At 46.9% G+C, this 24,262-nt stretch overlaps 1 protein-coding gene across 9 annotated transcripts in view; it reads right to left on the bottom strand.

Annotated features, from left to right (window-relative positions):
- Positions 1-24,262, bottom strand: part of STRBP (spermatid perinuclear RNA binding protein) — a 210,798-nt gene that overhangs the window by 152,177 nt on the left and 34,359 nt on the right. For all 9 annotated transcript variants that reach the window (XM_073600708.1, XM_073600705.1, XM_073600700.1 and 6 more), the window contains exon 2: positions 22,022-22,095. The gene's annotated coding sequence lies outside the window, so the exon portion shown is untranslated. The remainder of the gene's footprint in view (positions 1-22,021; positions 22,096-24,262) is intronic.

The raw sequence follows: 24,262 nt of genomic DNA, 5'->3' as shown, positions 1-24,262 counted from the left end.
CAAAAGCAAACTGCACCTCCTTATGCTGGCCACGCGCGTATCGATTTTCAGACGGGAATACTCATTGCGAAAAATCTTTGTACATTTGCTAAATGAAAGAACGTCGTTTGAAAAATTCTCTTGCTTTTAAACATTCTGTTTTAAAAACGAATGACATTTCTGAACGAAAACCGCATACACTGTCTGAGAATTCCTCTCACCAAGAAGTTTTCTATTTTGCTCTTCTCATCACTGTGATAGAAAACAAAATGTCGATTTGACCCCACGAACGGTTTGAAAATCAAACGAATGATCTTAAAATGAATTTTTTTTTTTTTTTTTTTTTTTTTGAAGGGAGACATTGTTTTTGTACGGCCAGCATAAGTGACGGCGGGTGTATGTAGATTTTATCACCTGCCTATGACAAGGGAGTCAGTCATATATAGTATATATTACACTTCTGTCTGAAAAAAAAAAGCGACAAAAGTCTTTTTTTTTTTTGATAAAAAAAAAAAAAAAAAAAATCTGAGTCTGATATTTACCACATTCAATATGTATTTATTATATATATATATATATATATATATATATATATATATATATATATATATATATATATATATATATACACACACACACAATATATATATATATATACATATATATACACATACACACACACACACACATATACATACACACTTTTTTTTTTTTTTTTGCAGAATACGTAAAAAAATATAATAAAAGAATAAAAATATATTTCAAATCAAAAATAAAAAATCGCCCTGGTACACGCCCCAAAGCAAATGCATAGTGTAAGATGCGTGTATGTAAACCAATTGCACCACACGTGAGAGTAATATTCTAGGGTGAGCATCCATGGTTAATTCTAAACTGATGACCTGTGAAGGTTTTTAATGCATCGCCTATAGAGAATTTTGGTGACCATTGTGGTTTTTTTTTTTTTTTTGTGATTTTACGGGCACATGCAATTTTCAAAGTTTGACATGTTTGGTATCTATTTGCTCACCGCAACCCACTCTCTTAACTTTCATATAAAAAAATTGGGTATAATTTTGCAAAATTGTTTGAAGTAAAAATTCATTTGAGTGTATTCTTTTCCTGAAAATAGGAGTTTGATAAACAGTGGTGCCATGCAACAAAAAATCGCCACCATTTTATTCCCCAGGGTCCCTGCTTTTGTAAAATAGACCATTGTTGGTGGGTGTAGAGCAGGGATATGCAATTAGCGGACCTCCAGCTGTTGCAGAACTACAAGTCCCATGAGGCATAGCAAGACTCTGACAGCCACAAGCATGAGACCCAGAGGCAGAGGCATGATGGGACTTGTAGTTTTGCAACAGCTGGAGGTCCACTAATTGCATATCCCGGGTGTAGAGTAATTTACAGCAAAAAAAAAAGCAGATTTTAACGTGTGCAGACATTTTTAAAAATGTCCCGGTAGGCAAGTGGTTAAAAGCACCTATTACAGAGAGTTCATATTTTTGGACGACGCCCCTAATTAGAGTGCCATGGAAAGCTCCCGGAGTTTGCAGCACAAGTCCGCCCAGGTAAATCGTCCCATTACAGAGAACCGCCGAAGAACTAAAAATAAAAAAGTCCCATTTATCTTCCTGAACTAATTTTATTCTTGGCCTTGTGCCGACATTCACTCTTCACCAGCATCCACCTCTCCTCCACCTCTGTAGGAAACTATAGAAGTAGGTCAGCAAAACAAGGGTGTCCGTGCCTCTGGCGTGTGTCTGGATCACGTCCTCCGGGGATGGAGGTTTTAGATGCAGCTGGTCACAGGTAGCGGGCGTTATTGTGCGTTATGTGTATTATTAGGTGATTTCCTGGAGATTTTGTAAGTTTGCCCACTTACAAAAAAATGAAGGGTCTATCATTGTTATCATAGGTGTATTTTATAGGATAGAGACAGAATATCAACCAAAAATCCAGAAAAAAAAAAACACACGATACAAATAAATGGAGTTCCGTGAGTAAAATAAGTATTTGATCCCCAAGCAAAACATGACTTAGTAGTTGGTGGAGAAACCCTTGTTGGTGATCACAGAGGTCAGACGTTTCTTGTAGGTGGTGACCAGGTTTGCACACATCTCAGGAGGGATTTTGCTCCACTCTTCTTCACAGATCTTCTCTAAATCCTTGAGGTTTCTTGGCTGTCTCTTGGTAACTTGAAGTTTCAGCTCCCTCCATAAATTTTCTATAGGATTAAGGTCTGGAGACTGGCTAGGCCACTCCATGACCTTAATGTGCTGCTTCTTGAGCCACTCCTTTGTTGCTAGGCCATATGTTTTGGGTCATTATCATGCTGGAAGACCCATCCATGATCCATCTTCAGTGTTCTGGCTGAGGGAAGAAGGTTCTCCTCCAAGATTTTACAATACATGGCCCCGTCCATTGGCCCCTCAATTAGAGTTGCCACCTCATCCCTTTAAACCCGAACACAGGTTCTGTGGCTGATTAAGGTGGTAATTAAACTCGCTTGGTGTATTATCTGCACTAAATTAGTCCCAGAACCTGTGTAATTCATATGTGTTTGGGTTTAACCCTTTCATGACTAAGCCTATTTTTGAAATTTGGTGTTTACAAGTTAAAATCCGTATTTTTTGCTAGAAAATTACTTAGAGCCCCCCAAACATTATATATATTTTTTAGAAGAGAATCTAGAGAATAAAATGGCGATTGTTGCAATATTTTTTATCACACGGTATTTGTGCAGCGGTGTTTTAAACGCAAATTTTTGGAAAAGTGACACTTTCATGAATTTTAAAAAATCCAAACAGTAAAGTTACCCCAATTTTTTTGTATAATGTGAAAGATGATGTTACGCCGAGTAAATAGATACCAAACATGTCACCCTTTATAATTGCACACACTCGTGGAAGGGCGACGAACTACGGTACCTAAATTTTTTAAATTTTTTTGCGGTTACCAGGTTTGAGCTACAGAGGAGGTCTAGGGCTAGAATTATTGCTCTCGCTCTGACGATTGCGGCGATACCTCACATGTGTGGTTTGAACACCGTTTACATATGCGGGCGCGACTTCCGTATGCGTTTTCTTCGCTGCGCGAGCTCGCGGGGACAGGGGCACTTTAAAAATTTTTTTTTTTTTTTTTTTTTATTTATTTTATTTATTTTTGTACTTTTATAAATTGTGTTTTTGTGTTTTTTTTTTTACTTTTATTGCTGTCACAAGCAATGTAAACATCCCATGTGACAGTAATAGGGGGTGACAGGTACTCTTTATGGAGGGATGGGGGGTCTAAAAGACCCCCCATCCCTCCTTTACACTTCAAAGTATTCAGATCGCCGAAAACGGCGATTCTGAATACTGTGTACTTTTTTAAATTCGGCGCCATTGGCAGCCGAGTAAACGGGAAGTGACGTCATGACGTCGCTTCCGCGTTTACAAGAAGAAGGCTGGAACGAAGCCGCTCACAGCTTCGTTCCAGCCCGCCCCCAGCCGCCGAAGATTCCCGATTGGACACCGGGCCTCCCGATCGCACGGGAGGCCCGGTAACAGCGGCGGGAGGCGGCGGGAGGGGGGGGGGGGGATGTCCCCTCCCGCTCCTCCGGTATAACAACCGAGCTGCTTTTAGCCGCATCGGTTGTTATACTCGGGTAGCCGATCGCCCGCTGAAAACAACGGTACTGGGATGATGCCTGCAGCTGCGGGCATCATCCCAGTATAACCCCGGAAAGCCGAGGACGCATATGTGCGTACGGTCGGCGGGAAGGGGTTAAAGGGATGAGGTGGCAACCCTACCCTCAATGCAGCAAAGTCGGCCTGTACCTTTAGCAGAAAAAAAACCCCATAGCATCATGTTTCCACCTCCGTGTGTGACTGTAGGGATGGTGTCCTTGGGGTCATAGTCAGCATTTTTTCTTCCTCCAAACACGGCGAGTCGAGTTAATGCCAAAGAGCTCAATTTTGGTCTCATCCCACCACAGCACTTTCTCCCAATCCTTCTCTGAATCATTTAGATGTTTCATTGGTAAACTTCAGACGTTCCTGTACACGTGTCTTCTTGAGGAGGGGGACCTTGCGGGTGCTGCAGGATTTCAATCCATGGCGGTGTATTGTACTACCAATGGTTTGTTTGGCGACTGTGGTCCCAACTGCCCTGAGATCATTCACAATCTCCTCCCGTGTAGTTCTGGGCTGATCCCTCACAGTTCTCATGACCATCCTTACCCCATGAGGAGAAATCCTGTATGGAGCTCCAGACCGAGGGCATTTGGTTATTTTGTATTTCTTCCATTTGCAAATAATGGCTCCAACAGTTGTCTCCTTCTCACCAAGCTTCTTGCTGATGGTCTTGTAGCCCATTCCAGCCTTGTGCAGGTCTACAATCTTGTCCCTGACGTCCTTTGACAGCTCTTTGGTCTTGCTCATGATGGTGAGGTTTGAATGGAAGAGATTCTGTGGACAGGTGTCTTTTATACAAATAACGAGTTGTCGTTAGGAGAACCTTCTTACATTGACGGGACTAATCTGTGTACCACATGAGCACCTCCTGTAGCCAGTCTGTGGGAACCAGAATTATTGTTGGTTGGTAGGGGATCAAATACTTATTTTACTCACTGAAATCCATTTATAACATTTGTATTGTGTGTTTTTTTCTGGATATTTGGTTGATATTCTGTCTCTATCCTATAAAATACACCTATGATAAAAATGATAGACCCTTCATTTCTATGTAAGTGGGCAAACCAACACAAATCATAGGATCAAATCATTATTTTTCCCAGAGTTATGCTCATACAGTGGAACCTCGGATTACGAGCATAATCCGTTCCAGGAGAATGCTCCTAATCCAAAAGTACTCGCATATCAAAGCGAGTTTTCCCATTGAAGTCAATGGAAACGAAAATAATTTGTTCCGCATTGACTTCAATGGGATGCAATACCGCATGCGGCCAGAGGCCGGGGGCGCCGGCGAGCCTCGGAAACAGCCGAAAAGGCCCGAGGACACTTCAACGGACCTCGGCAAACCTCGGAAAGACTTTCTGCCCGAGATTTGCCAAGGTCAGACGTGCTGTACTCGGGCCTTTCCGTGCATTTCCGAACGTGACATTTGGCTCGGCTCCGGCGCCCCCCCCCCCACCTCAGGCCAAAAGCGGTACTGCACACCGCTTTGGCCTGAATCGTGCTCGTTTTGCGAGACCAAACACTCGCAAACTGGTTTACAATTTTTAAAAATACAGTGCTCATATTGTGAAATGCTTGTTAACCGTGTTACTCACAATCTGAGGTTCCACTGCACATCTTGGGGGGGGGGTTGGGTGTAGCACAGTTTGGCATGTTTGCCCTGAGCTCTAGATGACCTAGTCTCTGCACCGCTATCAGCCTTGCAATGCCCCATGGGACTTGTAGCTCCGGCGACAGCTGGAAGGCCACAGGTTGAGCACCCATGGTAGATGCTGGATGTCCTCCAAAACAATTAATGGGGCGGGCTCTGACTTGCTGCAGCTAATGCACAATGTGAGAAAGCTCACAGTGTGCAGTGAAATCAGAGTAAGCCATTTCAGTACGGGAGAGGAGTCGGTACACCTGTCCAAAACCGAAGGGAAGGTTGGAGTTCCACTTTAAGTCTAATTTGGGGGGGGGGGGGGGGGGGATATTTCAACTCTTCCTGTGTATGGCTACTGCAGAAATTACTTACGCCAACCTGTCCAAGACCGAAGGGAAGGCTGGAGTTCCACTTTAAGTCTTATTTTGGGGGGGATATTTCAACTCTTCCTGTGTATGGCTACTGCAGAAATTACTTACGCCAGCCGTAAGCCTTTCCTCCAGCCTTTGGTATTACAAGTGACAAATGTATGCAAAATTTCCCCCCCGATCCTGGGTAGAGATGTCCCTACAGTGGAATCCATTTAGAGAATAATAAGCGGACTTGTGTGACAAGTAAAGCTGTTCCACGATGGAATTCAGAGCCGCCTCGGACTAATAAAACCTGTCTGGATAAGAAAGGCGCCTCACTAAAGGAAACAATAATTTTCTGCTCCATAAAATGTGTGAATTATAAAAAAAAAAAAAGGATAATGCAACCTCTGTTATAAAGGTAACTAAAGAGACAAAGGAGTTATAGAATCTGTCAAAAAGCACTTGACAGCCTCAAACATGGAGATGAACTTTGCTGACATCAATTACCCTTTTTCTTCCCCTTAAATAGGACAATTATTGGGAAAGAGGAAGTCATTTCCCTCTGAATAGCACACGGGGTGCTTTATTCATGAAGGGCGCCCGTACCTGTTGCCGATGACTGCCAGCGACGTGACAGTTTTCGGCATCGCCTGTCTCTAGCAGGGAACTTTATTAAAACGAGGGTTATCAACTCATCATTTTAATTAGATAGAACTAGATTCAGCCGGTGCCTTACTTGGGATTTATACAGCTATATATCCTGTTATTTTTTTGTGTCAGTGATTAACCAATTCCCGTCAGTTTAGCACAGCAGCGGGTGTACTTTACAGTTATTGTAAATCTCTAAAAATGAAAAATGAACAAAGCATATCCCTCTATGGTGTGTACTTGCCTCAATCCAGAGCACCTAGTGTGGTTCCTCTCTGATCCCTCCCCTCTGCTATCTGCAGGAGTTACTTCTAACAATCTAATTTGACACCAAGCAATCCTGAGAGATGTCCCCGACTCCCAACCTTCCATCTCCAGCACACAGAAGATAGACGGCCTCAGCTATGCAGGTTTCCCTAAGAGGCTGTGTAAAGGGAGGCGTGTCCTTTTTCTCCACTCAGATCTCATTTTACACTGAGCTCTCCTCTCTATCATGTGTAGTGTGTGAAATCAGATCACCGCCCCTGCCTCCTGGAGCTGGGAAATAGCCTTTGATTTGAGTGTTTTAGAAGGCTGCAGAGCAGAGAGACAGCTAAACTGGTACAACTTATGTTGGAGGATTTAATCGTTGTGCATCATCCAGGGCAGCTGATAAGGCAGTACAGCCGGCCCTCCTGTCCCGGGCCCCAGCCCCATCAGTTCAAAAAGGGGGCCAAGCAACTGTCAAAGAGGAGGGACAAGTGTACGGCCTTAATGCTCCTCTTCCAGTTCCCCCCCTGCAGCTCTTCTGGCTTCTCCTTCTCTTCCTCCCTCCGGCTGCACGGCAGGGAGTATTGTCAGGTAGGCTGTATGGGGCCCCCTGATATTACCCGAGGCCAGTCACTTCACTGGGTATATAGAAGGGTTCACTGCCACTTCAAAAATTAAGTTAATAATTTTGCGTAAAATGAAAAGGTGATCTAACTCCAAATTTCCTGGCCACCTCTTCGGGCCTTTCTACACATAGCAACCCTAAGCTGCCGGTGTAGAGGTTCATATACCGTACACCACAATATACAACACAATACACAGCCCGAGAGTAAGTATCCATTATAATGCTTGCAATGGTTGCACTAACCAATGGGCTAATCAATGGTCTGTATTGATAGGCCATGGACCATGGGGGGGAAGCCCGGGCCATGGACCATGGGGGGGGGGAAGCCCGGGCCATGGACCATGGGGGGGGGGGAAGCCCGGGCCATGGACCATGGGGGGGGGGGAAGCCCGGGCCATGGACCATGGGGGGGGGGGGAAGCCCGGGCCATGGACCATGGGGGGGGGAGGAAGCCCGGGCCATGGACCATGGGGGGGGGGAAGCCCGGGCCATGGACCATGGGGGGGGGGGAAGCCCGGGCCATGGACCATGGGGGGGGGGAAGCCCGGGCCATGGACCATGGGGGGGGGGAAGCCCGGGCCATGGACCATGGGGGGGGGGGAAGCCCGGGCCATGGACCATGGGGGGGGAAGCCCGGGCCATGGACCATGGGGGGGGGGGGAAGCCCGGACCATGGACCATGGGGGGGGGGAAGCCCGGGCCATGGACCATGGGGGGGGGGAAGCCCGGGCCATGGACCATGGGGGGGGAAGCCCGGGCCATGGACCATGGGGGGGGAAGCCCGGGCCATGGACCATGGGGGGGGAAGCCCGGGCCATGGACCATGGGGGGGGGGGGAAGCCCGGGCCATGGACCATGGGGGGGGGGGGAGCCCAGGCCATGGACCATGGGGGGGGGGAAGCCCGGGCCATGGACCATGGGGGGGGGGAAGCCCGGGCCATGGACCATGGGGGGGGGGGGGAGCCCGGGCCATGGGGGGGGAAGCCCGGGCCATGGACCATGGGGGGAAAGCCCGGGCCATGGACCATGGGGAGAAGCCCGGGCCATGGACCATGGGGAGAAGCCCCGGGCCATGGACCATGGGGATAGGCATAACACTATCTTTTTGAATTGATGTGCGGTGGCCATTTTGGTTAGGTCCATGTTCCAGAATGCTTTTTAGACTTAAATATAAAATTTTGTTTTTTTTAAATTTATACCACATAATCTAAATCCAAGTTGTAACGTTTTTGTAAGTCTGTGTATAAAAATATCTTCTTGTACCAACAGGAAACTTTATACATGGAGGCAGTCAAGCTTCAGCCTGTAAATGTCGAGGGTAACTGTAAATAAAGGAGTTTTTTGCATCTTCAGCAAATATAGATTTAGGTAAAGGACCTCTGCAGGTCTCTATAGGAAATCATTAGAAACTGTTGGCTCTGCTTAAACCATAGGAGGCGACTATTAATTAAATTAGCATTTGCATGGAAAAAACAAAAATCAGATATTTGTATATTTTCTTCTAGAACAGGCGAATGTGTAATAAATGATGGCTTATGTGCATTTACATGACTTCAGCTCTCATACCCTGTGCACCCTCTGTGGACAAGTTAGATTTTTTTTTTTTTTATCCAAAATAAAAGTTGATATTTTTTTCAGCGTTGCACCTTTTTAAGGTGAAGCTAAAACTGTTAACATAAAAAAAAGTGTAAGTTACAAAAATAGAAACAAATACAAAATTAGCAGGAAAATAATAGCTAACGGGAGAAGGGGAAAAAGGTGTTAATTAGGGCTGATGAAGGTAAATCAAGGGTTAAGAAGGAAGTGACTGCGCAATGAGCGAGGGGCTGGGCGGGGCACAGCCAGACTAAGCTGGATGGGGCATGCATGCGCAGAAGGGGTGTTGAATATAATCGTTCAGCATCAATGCTGATCCCACCACCACCATTCAGACGTTCACGATGTTGTACCGATGGTGCGAGTCAGCTGAATTGAGCTCTGATGACGTCATCAGTCGCTGCGTACGGTGCGCTGCCTCTCTCCAGGAGAAAGAGACAGAGCCTGTATGGTGGATAAAGTCCCCTCCCCTTCACTGAAGCAGAAAGTCAGCTGATGAGCCGACAGCCAGTAGAGTGCAGGGGAGGAGCTCAAGGTGACCCAACATCAGGAGAGGCTTCACTGGATGCACCGGAAGGGAGAAAAACACACCGAGAAGCATGGAGGAGGGGAAATCGAGCTGGTGAGTGCCAGTGTCACTGATCCCATCCCTCTTCTAACCATCACCCCTCCCCCTGATCCAGCCACCCCCTCTCGGCCCCTGATCCCAGCCACCCCCTCTCGGCCCCTGATCCAGCCACCCCCTCTCGGCCCCTGATCCCAGCCACCCCCTCTCGGCCCCTGATCCAGCCAACCCCCTCTCGGCCCCTGATCCCAGCACCCCTCTCGGCCCTGATCCCAGCCACCCCCTCTCTGCCCCTGATCCCAGCCACCTCCCTCTCTGCCCCTGATCCCAGCCACCCCTCTCTGCCCCTGATCCCAGCCACCCCCTCTCGGCCCCTGATCCCAGCCACCCCCTCTCGGCCCCTGATCCCAGCCACCCCCTCTCGGCCCCTGATCCCAGCCACCCCCCTCTCGGCCCCTGATCCCCAGCCACCCCCTCTCGGCCCCTGATCCCAGCCACCCCCTCTCTGCCCCTGATCCCAGCCACCCCTCTCTGCCCCTGATCCCAGCCACCCCTCTCCCCTGATCCCACCACCCCTCTCTGCCCCTGATCCCAGCCACCCCCTCTCTGCCCCTGATCCCAGCCACCCCCTCTCGGCCCCTGATCCCAGCCACCCCCTCTCGGCCCCTGATCCCAGCCACCCCCTCTCTCGGCCCCTGATCCCAGCCACCCCCTCTCGCCCCCTGATCCCAGCCACCCCCTCTCGCCCCTGATCCCAGCCACCCCCTCTCGGCCCCCTGATCCCAGCCACCCCCTCTCGGCCCCTGATCCCAGCCACCCCCCTCTCGGCCCCTGATCCCAGCCACCCCCTCTCGGCCCCTGAATCCCAGCCACCCCCTCTCTGCCCCTGATCCCAGCCCCCCCTCTCTGCCCCTGATCCCAGCCACCCCCTCTCTGCCCCTGATCCCAGCCACCCCCTCTCTGCCCCTGATATCCCAGGCCACCCCCTCTCCCCTCCCTGCCCCCGCCCTGATCCCAGCCACCCCCTCTCTGCCCCTGATCCCAGCCACCCCCTCTCTGCCCCTGATCCCAGCCACCCCCTCTCTGCCCCTGATCCCAGCCCACCCCTCTCTGCCCCTGATCCAGCCACCCCCTCTCTGCCCCTGATCCAGCCACCCCCTCTCTGCCCCTGATCCCAGCCACCCCCTCTCTGCCCCTGATCCCAGCCACCCCCTCTCTGCCCCTGATCCCAGGCACCCCCTCTCTGCCCCTGATCCCAGGCACCCCCTCTCTGCCCCTGATCCCAGCCACCCCCTCTCTGCCCCTGATCCCAGCCACCTCCTCTCTGCCCCTGATCCCAGCCACCTCCTCTCTGCCCCTGATCCCAGCCACCTCCTCTCTGCCCCTGATCCCAGCCACCCCCTCTCTGCCCCTGATCCCAGCCCACCCCCTATCTGCCCCTGATCCCGGCCAGAGAGACTTTCAAAGAAATGTGGAGTGAAGTTTGGGAAATCGGCACACAGGAATCCAGAGGCTGCAGTGGTGATCATTCTAAGACCTTGTTCATGCAGACGTACTACTGCATATGCCCGTCTGAAGGCCGTATTGTATTTAACTTGCTTGGGATGCAGGGGAATCGAGCTGGTCAGTGCCAGTGTCACTGATCCCATCCCTCCCACTACAATCACCCCTCTTGGCCCCAATCTCAGACACCCCCCCTTGGCCCTGATCCCAGCCACCCTCCCACCCCCCTTGGCCCTGATCCAAGCCACCCCCCCCTTGGTCTTGATCCCAGCCACCCCCCCCCTTGGTCCTGATCCCAGCCACCCCCCCCTTGGTCCTGATCCCAGCCACCCCCCCTTGGTCCTGATCCCAGCCACCCCCTCTTGGCCCTGATATACCTGGTGTACAGAGTAAATGCAGAATAAATAATGTTGCATTGTACCTCTTCTATATCTCGCACCTGAACGGTGTTTATAAACCCTGCATCAATATACCGGTCAATGTTTTTTTGACAGAAGCAGCTGTATTTACACAGCGACTCCCGGCTGTCATTTTGACACTAGTCAGAAAAATGCGAAAGGGGACGAGGGTGGCAGCAGCAAGGCTGAAGGACAGGGTGTGCTACATACATCCTGGGCACGTGGAGGTGAGAATTCCCTGGCGCTTCCATGGTGCACGTTACACATAAATGCCGCCATTTCTTAAAATGTTTAAAAGCTGTCTGGGTATCAAGTATCACAAACACTGCGCAATTATTAGAGATGGCACCCAGACTTCTAATCCACTGAATCGCAGTCTCCTCTACAAGGCCAGACCTACACTCCTTGCAAATCCACCACCACAGATATCCAAGCATTACCGATAAGTGGATTGCCAAAAATCACATGTAATGAGGCCTTTCATCACTGGGAGGATTTTAAGTATTTGAAGTAATTGTTTCCAAAAGGTTTTTTTTTTTTCTTTTTCTTGCTATTCAATCTTTCTTTGCCCCTTAATAGGCTGGTGTATCCAGGCATCAAAAAAAAAAAAAAAAAAAGGAGAAAAAGTAAAAAAAAAAAAAAAAAAAAAAAAAAAAAGTGTAAGAAATAAAATTATGTCAAGGGAAACTAACGGTTGATTACATTTTAGTTGTAATAAAGTGATCCTAAATGGCATTTTTTTTTTACACAACAAACAAGTTATACTCAGCTGCTCGGTGTAATGGTTTTGCACAGAGCAGCCCCGATCCTCCTCTTCTAGGGTCCCCCCACTGGCTCCTCCCCCCCTGCCGAGTGCCAACATAGCAAGCTGCTTGCTCTGGGGGGGGGGGGGGGGGGGGGGGGGGGGGGGGCGGCACTCGTGTGGGCTTTGCTGCCATGCCAGCTCTGTGTGTCCACTGACACAGCTCGGCCCTTAACCTTCCCCCCCCCCCCCGCTCCCCTCAATGGCTTGTGATTGACAACAGCAGCAGCCAATGGCTAGATCTAGAATATATATCTAGATTCTAGAGCCCTGGTGTCCAACATGTGGCCCTTTGGCTATTTTTGTGCCGCTCTGATCATCTCCTGTATGATAATCACAGTCTCTGACAGTCTGCTGTACCATGTCTGCAGTCTCTGACCATCTCCTGTAGTATGTCTGCAGTCTCTGATCAACTCCTGTACTATGTCTGCAGTCTCTGATCATCTCCTGTATTATGTCTCCAGTCTCTGATCATCTCCTGTACTATGTCTCCAGTCTCTGATCATCTCCTGTACTATGTCTCCAGTCTCTGATCATCTCCTGTATTATGTCTGCAGTCTCTGACCATCTCCTGTAGTATGTCTGCAGTCTCTGATCAACTCCTGTACTATGTCTGCAGTCTCTGATCAACTCCTGTATTATGTCTCCAGTCTCTGATCATCTCCTGTATTATGTCTCCAGTCCTCTGATCATCTCCTGTATTATGTCTCCAGTCTCTGATCATCTCCTGTACTATGTCTGCAGTCTCTGACCATCTCCTGTACTATGTCTGCAGTCTCTGACCATCTCCTGTATTATGTCTGCAGTCTCTGATCATCTCCTGTATTTATGTCTGCAGTCTCTGATCATCTCCTGTACTATGTCTGCAGTCTCTGATCATCTCCTGTACTATGTCTGCAGTCTCTGATCATCTCCTGTACTATGTCTCCAGTCTCTGATCATCTCCTGTACTATGTCTCCAGTCTCTGATCATCTCCTGTATTATGTCTGCAGTCTCTGACCATCTCCTGTACTATGTCTGCAGTCTCTGATCAACTCCTTGTACTATGTCTGCAGTCTCTGATCAACTCCTGTATTATGTCTCCAGTCTCTGATCATCTCCTGTATTATGTCTCCAGTCTCTGATCATCTCCTGTACTATGTCTGCAGTCTCTGACCATCTCCTGTAACTATGTCTGCAGTCTCTGACCATCTCCTGTACTATGTCTGCAGTCTCTCCTGTATTCTGCAGTCTCTGATCATCTCCTGTATTATGTCTGCAGTCTCTGATCATCTCCTATACTATGTCTGCAGTCTCTGATCATCTCCTGTACTATGTCTGCAGTCTCTGATCATCTCCTGTACCATGTCGGCAGTCTCTGATCATCTCCTGTATTATGTCTGCAGTCTCTGATCATCTCCTGTACTATGTCTGCAGTCCTCTGATCATCTCCTGTACCATGTCGGCAGTCTCTGATCATCTCCTGTATTATGTCTGCAGTCTCTGATCATCTCCTGTATTATGTCTGCAGTCTCTGATCATCTCCTGTACCATGTCGGCAGTCTCCGACGATCTTTTATCATGCCCATGGTCTTTGATTATATCCTGCTGTGTCTGCTCTCTCTGAATGTAACGTGCGGCCCTTTGTTGCTGTGAGGGCTGCACTTGAGGGCTGCACTTGAGGGCTGCACTTGAGGGCTGCACTTGAGGGCTCCCCTCCCCCCCCCCCCCCCCATATCATGAAAGCTGACCATCTCTTTCCAAGAAGGATCCCACAGGTATGGCCAATACATACTTACATCGGGCCAAGCTGGCCCAGTGTAACCTTGTATAAAACACTATACTGGGCATCCTGCTTTTAAATCACACACTGACCGGCATACACCAAACCAGACCTTCAAAAGGGGCCGCCTAATACCGCTGATTCCATTTAACAAATCCTTTGTCTTGGGACATACCTGACAAATTTCCAGTTAGGGAAGTTGCACTAAATGGTATTTGATAAAAGCAAACTCTACTAAATATTGCAAATCCGGGCCGGCCGATGCACTAAATCTATGCTTTTAGCGTATTAAATATTAAGCCTCGTGCACTTAGAGGACTTCTTTATTGAATCTCTTATTGCTGCATTAACAACTGACGTCTAAAAAACGGATTTAAGTTAAAAAGTAAAAAAAAAAAAAAAAAAAGGGAAACAAAAAGGCCGAGGACCGGGGGGGGGGGGGGGATGCTGATTGAGGTATTCTCCTCCAAAACATATATAGACGCTTCTCTCCGGGGGATCATTTGGAATCTTTATGAAATGAAACAAATGGATGTAATGAAAGAAGAAACTGGGACGGAGAAAACGCAGGACAGGATATTTATCTTACTCGTATCAAAGCTTCCAAGCAACGGAAATCCGGTTCAAGTGTCTGGCATTTTCCAAGCAGCGCGCCCGACCATAAAAGTGTATTCACAATAGAATACGAGAACAGCTACCGATTCCTGCGGGTTCCAAAAACAGGGCCTGGAAACCGAGCTAAAATGTCTAGAAGGTGGCAGAAAACATTATGGAATTCTTCAGGGTTTTTTTTTTTTTTATTTCATTGTATCAAACGATATTTTTTTATTTTTTATTGTATTATTGTTCTGTCTCCTATGTGCAGTGCCATCTTAATGCATGGGCACTGCCCAGGGGCCCCAAGTATATTCGGGGCCCCGCGATAATTGCATTACGCCGGATTTGCCAACTGTCCCGGATTTGCCAACTGTCCCGGATTTGCCGGGACAGTCACGTTTTTTTTTTTTTTTTACCAAGTTGTCCCAGAACGACCATGTCCCAGGCAGCATCCCGAAACCTGTACTGTGCTGTCCTGATCCCGGTATTGTGCCCTCATCACCACCCCCCCCCCGCTTTTATTGAAAGTACTAATAATAATATATGTTTATATATGAATGAACGAGGTGGGGATGGAAAAACTTGACTGGCCTGCACAGAGTCCTAACCTCAACCCCGATAGAACACCTTTGGGATGAATTAGAGTGGAAACTACGAGCCAGGCCTTCTCGTTCAAAGTCAGTGCCTGACTTCACAAATGCTCTTCTGGAAGAATGGTCAAACATTCCCATAGACACACTCCTAAACCTTGTGGACGGCCTTCCCAGAAGAGTTGAAGTTATGGCTGCAAAGGGTGGACCAACTCAAAGTTGAACCCTAAGGACTAATGCCCCGTACACACGGTCGGATTTTCCGACGGAAAATGTGTGATAGGACCTTGTCGGAAATTCCGACCGTGTGTGGGCTCTACCACACATTTTCCATCAGATTTTTCCGACACACAAAGTTTGAGAGCAGGCTATAAAATTTTCCGACAACAAAATCCATTGTTGGAAATTCCGATCGTGTGTACACAAATCCGACGCACAAAGTGCCACGCATGCTCAGAATAAATAAAGAGATGAAAGCTATTGGCCACTGCCCCCGTTTATAGTCCCGACGTACGTGTTTTAAGTCACCGCGTTTAGAACGATCGGATTTTCCCGACAACTTTGTGTGACCGTGTGTATGCAAGACAAGTTTGAGCCAACATCCGTCGGAAGAAATCCTAGGATTTTGTTGTCGGTATGTCCGATCAATGTCCGACCGTGTGTACGGGGCATAAGACTGGGATGTCATTAAAGTTCATGTGTGTGTGTGTAAAGGCCGGCGTCCCAATACTTTTAATATAGTGTATAAGCAGAACCCCCAATTGCTTTCTTCCATTTTTTTTTTTTTTTTTTTTACTTCATTGCATCAATTGATCTAAAAGAGCTATTTTTTTTTTTTTTTTATTGTTCTGTCTCCTATGGGACAAAATACATGTAGTTGCTAGGTGCTTTCGGAGTTAGGAAGGAGATGGACACATTTATAAAGACAGCTTATCTCAGCTCTTTCCCCAAGCAAGCATCGGCAAGAGGAATGCAGAGACTGACACGTCCCCCCCCCCCACACCCACCCACTGAATTCTTCTTCCCAATGCTTGTCTGGTGAACGTGTTCAAGGCTGAGATAAGCTGCGGTTATGAAGCATCCATCTCCATCCTAGCTGTTGTCACATTGTTGTGGCAGGTCGGACCTCATAACTAGACTTGGAAAGCAGGAGGCAAAAAGGAAGTTCTGGACAGCCGCACTCCGGAATATAGCCTTTATTTGTAAAAAGTCCAACAGATAACAAGCCACAGCAAAAAAAATGGGACAAACAAGCTGACGCGTTTCACACTTAACAGTGCTTAGTCATAGCCATAGACTTGGAAAGCACTTAGCAACATGGGGAAAAAAATAAAGCAAAACAATAAAAACATCCAGCTGCAGATGTGCTTCCATGGTTGCATGAGGTTGTGTTGACTGAGCTATCACTGACAGCTTTCAGTCAAAGCTTCTGACCACTCAGCAGAAGGGTATTTCTGCTGTTTCCAGAAGAGCTGTGCAAGCTTTTTGGCAGAAGGGCCAAAAAACTGCAAGGTTGACGTCCACTAGCAGCTGAGGACTGTCGGAAACCTCTGTGATCCTTGACCACCCATCAATGTTCAGAAAAGTCTTATGAGAAGTTGTTCTTATGGAAGAATGTCAACTAAAACGCCATTCCTTCCAAGGTAGAAACCTGGCCAAACAAATATCCTACACATTAATAATCAAGGGACCGGGGGGTGGGGGGTGCAGAAAAATGGCAATAGGTGCCATTAATTAATGGGTCAAACTTTGGTCCTCACAGAAGGTAAGTCGTCTGTCTATGGACAGAAGAACAGCATGTAGATGGTCTTAATAGAAGAGTAGTTGGGACCAAAAAGCCATTCCCTCTAAAGTGGAAATCAAGCCAAATGACTCTCCTACACATGAATCAAGGATCGGGTGAAGAAACATTGCAGTAGGTGTTGTCGACTAATGGGTCAAACTATGGTTCCAATTGGTGTTTGTGGGAGGAATAGTGCCCCATCATTGGGGTCAGTGGGAGGAATAGTGCCCCATCATTGGCGTCAGTGGGAGGAATAGTGCCCCATCATTGGCGTCAGTGGGAGGAATAGTGTCCCATCATTGGCGTCAGTGGGAGGAATAGTGTCCCATCATTGGCGTCAGTAGGGAGGAATAGTGTCCCATCATTGGCGTCAGTAGGGAGGAATAGTGTCCCATCATTGGTATCAGTGGGAGGAATAGTGTCCTATCATTGGTGTCATTGGGAGGAATAGTGTCCCATCATTGGTGCCAGTGAGAGGAATAGTGTCCCATCATTGGTGTCAGTGGAAGGAATAGTGTCCCATCATTGGTGTCAGTGGAAGGAATAGTGTCCCATCATTGGTGTCAGTGGGAGGAATAGTGTCCCATCATTGGTATCAGTGGGAGGAATAGTGTCCCACCATTGGTATCAGTGGGAGGAATAGTGCCCCATCATTGGCGTCAGTGGGAGGAATAGTGCCCCATCATTGGCGTCAGTGGGAGGAATAGTGTCCCATCATTGGCGTCAGTGGGAGGAATAGTGCCCCATCATTGGCGTCAGTGGGAGGAATAGTGTCCCATCATTGGCGTCAGTGGGAGGAATAGTGTCCCATCATTGGCGTCAGTGGGAGGAATAGTGTCCCATCATTGGCGTCAGTGGGAGGAATAGTGTCCCATCATTGGAGTCAGTAGGGAGGAATAGTGTCCCATCATTGGTATCAGTGGGAGGAATAGTGTCCCATCATTGGCGTCAGTGGGAGGAATAGTGTCCCATCATTGGCGTCAGTGGGAGGAATAGTGTCCCATCATTGGCGTCAGTGGGAGGAATAGTGTCCCATCATTGGCGTCAGTGGGAGGAATAGTGTCCCATCATTGGCGTCAGTGGGAGGAATAGTGTCCCATCATTGGCGTCAGTGGGAGGAATAGTGTCCCATCATTGGCGTCAGTGGGAGGAATAGTGTCCCATCATTGGAGTCAGTAGGGAGGAATAGTGTCCCATCATTGGTATCAGTGGGAGGAATAGTGTCCTATTATTGGTGTCATTGGGAGGAATAGTGTCACATCATTGGTGTCAGTGGGAGGAATAGTGTCCCATCATTGGTGTCAGTGGGAGGAATAGTGTCCCATCATTGGTGTCAGTGGGAGGAATAGTGTCCCATCATTGGTGTCAGTGGGAGGAATAGTGTCCCACCATTGGTGTCAGTGGCAGGAATAGTGTCTCAATGGACAGATAAAGGCAAGCAAAGGGCCGCATCCGGCCCCTGGGACTCTTCGTTTAGAAACCACTGATCTAGAGGGACAGGGACAAAGAATTGAGCAATAGATGATATGGTCCCCATCAATCCCTGATCCCAACAACGTTAAACCAGTGTGTGATTACTTGGGGCAACGGTAGGAAAGGAAGACAAAAAAAAAAGTCTACATTGGACCCATGCCAAGTACAACTTACCAACCAAGTACCCTCAGAAATTGAATGCAAGTGTACCCAGGAGAATTACTGCTTTGTTAAAAGACAGACGTCGATCACAACAAACTATTGGATTTCATAGATGTCTCATTCTGTTTACTGCACTTTCTAGGAAGTTTCAAAAATTAAGAAAAAAACAAAAAAAAAACAAAAAAAAAAAACCACATGCTATTATTTTTCAAAGCATTTCTAATTTATAGCAATTTTTCACAAGTGCCTAAAACTTGAAAATTAATATAATTCACACATCAAGACATCCATTTACTCACAAATTAAAGCCTCGGGATGAAAGCAATGAAAGGATTTTGCGGGAGGAGTATTATTACACACTAACAGGAATATTGTGGGGGAGTGCGAATCGAGCGACGTGACAATGTGTAAAGCTGATAACACGGGGAATAAAATAAGGCGAAGTGTGACTACGTAAGCTGAAAATGGAAAAAAAAAAAAAAAACGAACGCTCTGTTATTTTTCTGGCGTTACATTTCATACAGAACCATTGGGGGCAATAAATACAGTAAAAAAAAAAATAAAAAATTATTTCTTTTGGCCAGAGAACCGGAAGTGACGTCAGACGTCGCTCCGCTCCACCAAAAAAAAAAAAAAAAAAAAAAGACGACATCTCCGAATGGAGATCGCCGCAGGATCGCTTTTAGAAGAGGCGGTGGGAGGGGTTTGCCCCTCCTGCCGATTTCCAGTCGCTCCCGTGCTTACCTGATCTCATGGGTAAAACCTGGGAGCGATCTGATACGGCCGTTTGCTGGGCAGGAAGTCGAGTTGGGCCACTCGTCTCTATGCCCTTGGAGGACCGGAGCGACGTCCGACGTCACTTCCGGTTCTCGGGCCAAAAGAAATACATTTTTTTTTTTCTTTTGCATTTTTTACACTGTCCCTTTATTTTTGATCACTTTTATTCCTATTACAAGGAATGTAAACATCCCTTGTAATGGAAATACAGATGACAGGTCCTCTTTATGGAAAGATCTGGGGGTCAAAAAGATGCCACACCTCTCTCCTTTACCCTTTTTTTTTTTTTTCTTCTTTTGCTTTTAAGTTTTTTTCCCTTTGCTTTTAAAAGGTAAAAAGGAGGTTTGGGGCGTCTTTTTGACCCCCAGATCTCTCCATAAAGAGGACCTGTCATCCTTATTTCTATTACAAGGGATGTTTACTATTCACTAATATGTCTTTGAAACGAGGGCAAAGTTATCGAAAAGCCTTCTATAGAGGAACATAGGGCCCAAAGCAACGTCTAGATCCCTACGCCATCATCAACACGGGCACAGAAGAACGTTTCGCGTTTCGTCAACGTCTATATATATGAATATACCCAGAATCGAAACATGACTTGCACAGTATCAGTGCTCCACTGAGTAAACCTCGTGCTCTGCAGAACAGCAAAGAGCCGTAAAAAGACATCAAAACATGAAAAATATAAAACAAGAACAGAAATACAAAACGGGGTGGATATCCCACAACCAATAGTGTGGGGTGTGGTGGGGGGCGTAATGTAAAGGATTCTAATGATAGAGTTTATGGGTACAAGACCTAATCTGTGGGAATCTCTAGGGAATAAAACATCCAACCGGACTGGACCGAACGTCCATGAATTGGTCATACTCCCAGCGTTGTGCCTCCATAGTAGCATCCACCCTCCTCCTTCCAATCTAGAAGGGAGGGACAGGTGGATTGTTTCCAAAAGCTGGGGGGGGGGGGGGGGTCAAGGATTTGGCAACATTAAGCAAATAAGGTGTAACACTCCGTTTGTATAGCCTAAAGCCTCGTACACACAATCGGATTTTTTTCCGCAGACAAAGCACCAGACTTGTGTCCGAAGGGCGTGTGCCGCGAACTTGTCTTGCATACAAAACGGCACACAATTGTCGGCCAACAAACACGAACGTAGTGACGTACTACGTGGAAATTTTAGCTCTTGAGCGCCGCCCTTTGGGCACCTTCTATTAATGGCGCGTTTGGTGAGCACTGATTCCGAGCATGCACGTTTGTACCTTGGACGGACTTGTGTACACACGATAGGAAAATCTGACAAACAGACCGATGTCCGTCGAAAATTTACTAGCCTGCCACCCAACTGTGGAAAGTTGGCCAACAATTGTCTGGTGAAGCGTAGGAACGGTCGGATTTTATGCAGTCTCATCACACAATTCCCTGCCAAAAATCCGATCGGAGGCTTTAGAGAGGATGGCACTTCGTGGAAAACGAAAGTGTAATGGGGAGTACTCTATGGGTCGTAGGGTTGTTTTTACAATCCGGGGGGGGGGTTATGGCCTCCAAAAAAAGATCCTCATTGAGGGGGGAGGTCCATCAAAAGGGTAAAGAAACGTGATCCACTGACCGCAACCCCTCCAACACCTATCATCCGCTGTCAAAAACATTTGTACCAACCAAAAAAAGAAAAAAAAAAAGACCCTCATGCCCTGTAAACCCAGCGCTACATTTGAGCCAAATAATGGAGTAGGTTCTAGGAGATTCACACACAACAATTCAAAGACGGTAAGGGTATCTAGGGAATCACAACAGAGTTTATGGAGGAAGCTAGCCATCTGGAGAGATCTACAAATGCTTGCTCTTGCTGTCCATAGAAAGCTCATATAGGGGTATAGGTGTAGCGCAGGTCCATCACGCCCCTGATGACGCACGTTCGTGACGAAACGTCGGGCGGAGCAAAGGGACGAGTGACGCATTGGAGAGGACGGAGGAGCGGCGGCCATCTTATTGGTAGGAAGCGCTGGTCACTTCCCTTTTCTGCCTTATATTTACTTTTCACATGTGAGTTTTTATTTGTGAGTTTATGATGAATAAAGCTGTTTTTGCTTGGGATGTCTGCGCAATGAGTTTGTTCTTTTTCATTCCCTTGCATATATGATTATCGTGCTATATCTTTGGAGTGCGCTTTTATGGCAAAACCATCCTGGTAAAAGGCATATATATATATATATATATATATATATATATATATATATATATATATATATATATATATATATATATATATATATTTCTGGGTCGATCAGTGGATTGAGGATTTCCAGGCACTGAGGGGAGTTCCTTTTGATTGTGAGGAAATGTGGAGACCATCTACTAGTGCTGTGCCGTTTAATCCATTTGCTGATGGTAAGGGTCAGTGTTTTTGGGTGTTGGTGATGGGTTCGTTCTTTTTTTATCTCAACAAAGATTACTCATGAACAGATTCAGAATTAATCAAATTTGGAACTTTCCTCATTATTGAATATATGGGCTTTTGTATTATTATCTTCTCTTTTTAATAGCGCTACACCTATACCCCATATTTTTGTTACTTCACCAAACAATATTGTGTTAGCAGCTTTTATTTAGTATTCTTTGATAGCGCAACAAATCTGATTTGCATAGAAAGCTCATATTGGTCTATAAGAGAGTGTTATGGAGTACTTTTTTTTTTTTTTGCATTTAAAAAAAAATATAAATAAAATAGATCCATGTGTAAAGAATTGGACTTACTCAGGAAAAAAAAAAACAAAAACAAAAAAAAGCGCAAACTGCAAAGTAGTACAAAAAAAAAAAAATATAGTAAAATGACACTTACCAGGAAGATTGTTTAGTTCACAAAAATTGTAATTCATCCATGAAATTACTGCGTATTGGCCATATCAGATTTCACTACAGAACAGAAAAAGAAAAAGCAGCATAAATACAGAGAAATATTCCACATTAGATCATCATTTGTATTCACAGTCTATACCCCCAACGCATATATGGCACTGTATGAACTATATTTATGGACGCAAGTTCTTGGCTCATAGCTGCAATCCAATAAATCCCCCTAAAGAGTCATATTATGTATGTACCCCCATGAGTTTTATCTCTACCATATTATGTTATCTATGACATGTTTCTGCTCAGGGAACGCCTTCAGTCCACAGTTTGGAATGGACCCCTTTTCTCTACTGGCCCTCTGTCTATTGGCTGGTCTTCTTCAGGATAGAATGCACTCCTCTCTACTGGCCCTCTGTCTATTGGCTGGTCTTCTTCAGGATGGAATGCACTCCTCTCTACTGGCCCTCTGTCTATTGGCTGGTCTTCTTCAGGATGGAATGCACTCCTCTCTACTGGCCCTCTGTCTATTGGCTGGTCTTCTTCAGGATGGATGATGTTGGGCATCATTTTGCACTGTTACTCCGTAGCACCCACAAATTCCCAACTTTTGTATGGCTACTGTTATGGCGGCACAGGATTTAACCAGTTTTCACTGTTATACCGTGGTTTCTGCCAGTATGCCCAATTACAAACAATTCCAGGCAGATACCAAGCCTCTACACTGCTCACACCATGGTGCAGAAACCAGTAGCTTGAGCAGGGAAACTGACTGCAGCCAACCCACTGGAGACTGGGTGGAACTGGAGGCCCCCCCCCCCCACCCACTCCCTGTTGCTAAGCCGTTCTCCTTTCCAGTTGGATAAATAAGACCAGTCTCAGCCAGATCCCAAACTTCCTCATTGCTCACACATGATGCAGAAAGAGATACAGACCAGTAGCTTAATTAGGACAAACTGATGGGTGCCAACCCATTGGAGACTGGCAAGCTGGCTATTCCTACTACAAAAAGGAGCTGGAGACCCCCCACCACTCTCTGTTGCTATGCCATGCTCCTTTCCAGTTGGATAAATAAGACCAGTTTCATCCAGAGCCCAAGACTCTGCACTGTCCACACAATGGTACAGACCAGTAGCATGAGTAGGAATTAACTGATTGGAGATAACCCATTGGAGACTGCTAAGCTGGTCACTCCTACTAGAGAGGAGATGGAGACCTCCCACTCTGTCGATATGCCATGCCCCCATTCCAGGTGCCCAAATAAAACCAGTTGCAGCCAGATCCCAAGCCTCTGCACTGCCCACCCCATGATGTCCAAAAAAGGTACAGGACCAGTAGCTTGGAGGACGACAAACCCATTGGAGCCAACCCATTGGAGACTGGCAAACTGGCTATTGCCACTAGAGAGGAGCTGGAAACCCCACCCACATGTTGCTAAACCACGATCTCTGCACTCCTAACATCATGATGTAGAAAGAGGTAATGACCAGTAGCTTGAGCAAGACAAACTGATGGGTGCCAACCCATTGGAGACTGGCAAGCTGGCTATACCTACTACAAAAGGAGCTGGAGAGCCCCCCAGCACTCTCTGTTGCTATGCCATGCTCCTTTCCAGTTGGATAAATAAGACCAGTTTCATCCAGAGCCCAAGACTCTGCACTGTCCACACCATGGTACAGACCAGTAGCATGAGTAGGAATTAACTGATAGGAGACTGCTAAGCTGGTCACTCCTACTAGAGAGGAGATGGAGACCTCCCACTCTGTCGATATGCCATGCCCCATTCCAGGAGCCCAAATAAAACCAGTTGCAGCCAGATCCCAAGCCTCTGCACTGCCCACACCATGATGTCAAAAAAAAAAAAAAAATAAGGTACAGGACCAGTAGCTTGAGTAGGACAAAACTCATTGCAGCCAATTCATTGGAGACTGGCAAACTGGCTATTCCTATTAGAGAGGAGCTGGAAACCCCACCATCTCTGTTGCTAAACCACGATCCTTTCCAGTTGCCTAAATAAGGCTTCTTCCAGCCAGATCCAAAGCCTCAGCACTCCTAACACCATGATGTAGAAAGAGGTAATGACCAGTAGCTTGAGCAAGACAAACTGATTGGAGACAACCCCTTGGGAGACTGGTTAGCACTCTTCTCCTGCTGAAGAGAAGCTGGAGACCCCAGGTTTAGGAGGTTCTTGTGTGGGCAGGTGGAGGGCAATACCTGCCAACAGCAACACCAT

This window comes from Aquarana catesbeiana, linkage group LG09 (genome assembly GCF_042186555.1).
Source record: "Aquarana catesbeiana isolate 2022-GZ linkage group LG09, ASM4218655v1, whole genome shotgun sequence".
In the NCBI taxonomy this organism is placed as follows: Eukaryota; Metazoa; Chordata; class Amphibia; order Anura; family Ranidae; genus Aquarana; species Aquarana catesbeiana.
This window is presented reverse-complemented; position numbering and strand designations above follow the sequence as displayed.